The sequence below is a fragment of the Psammomys obesus genome, unplaced genomic scaffold (assembly GCF_907164565.1).
Source record: "Psammomys obesus unplaced genomic scaffold, mPsaObe1.curated_primary_1811, whole genome shotgun sequence".
NCBI lineage: Eukaryota > Metazoa > Chordata > Mammalia > Rodentia > Muridae > Psammomys > Psammomys obesus.
Window position 1 is genome coordinate 11,710,069 of NW_026585691.1, and position 797 is coordinate 11,710,865.

Consider the following 797-nt stretch of genomic DNA (forward strand, 5'->3'; position numbering starts at 1 on the left):
CCTGTTTTCAGGTTCGTTGGAGTTTCCGTGTGTTAGAGCCCACCCTTCGTCCTTGCATCACCAACAGACCCCGCTGCAGACCCAAGTTCAGAGTGACCTTGGGCATCCTTCAAATTCTGGGTGGTGCAGGCCCTGCAGTGGGCAAGGCTCTTCTGGGGCTGCAGGTCACAGAGAGGCCTTCCTCAAGCCCTCCCCTACCCAGGTCCTCTTTCTAGAAACAGCTGGACCGGGATGAGCAGCCTCCAGGCTCCCGGGTCGCAGCTCCTCGCGCGGGACGCGCTCCCGCACGGCCCCCACGTCCGCGCACTCTGGTGGGGTGAGGGGGCGGCCAAGGCAGGTCTGGGGATGTCAGCCGCGTGGGCTGGAGATGCTCGGTGCCCGCCGCCGATGGGAGGCAGCGTGAGCCCCAGAAGAGTCGGGAGCGACCGCGGTGGCCGCGCTGGAGCGCAGCCTCCTCCCGCTCCCACAATGCACAGGGCGACGGCGGCGGCGGCGGCGGCGGCGGCGGCGGCTGCAGCGCGGGCCGCCGACACGGAGGCTACGGAGACCAGGCCTCTGAGACCTCGGGGGAGGCGGGGCGGCTGAGCGAACCGAGGAAGCGAGGGGGTGGGGAGGCCGACGACGCGCGGCTCGCGGAGGAGACCGCGAGGGCCGCCGCGCGGAGAGCAGGTGGCGGGGGAGACCGGAGGCGGCGGCGGAGGCTGCGGCCCCGAGCCTCCGGGCACGCGCCCAGGGCCCCCGCGGCGAGCCCGGGGGCGAGGACCGTCAGGCTCCACGCCCGCCGCTAGCGCCTGACG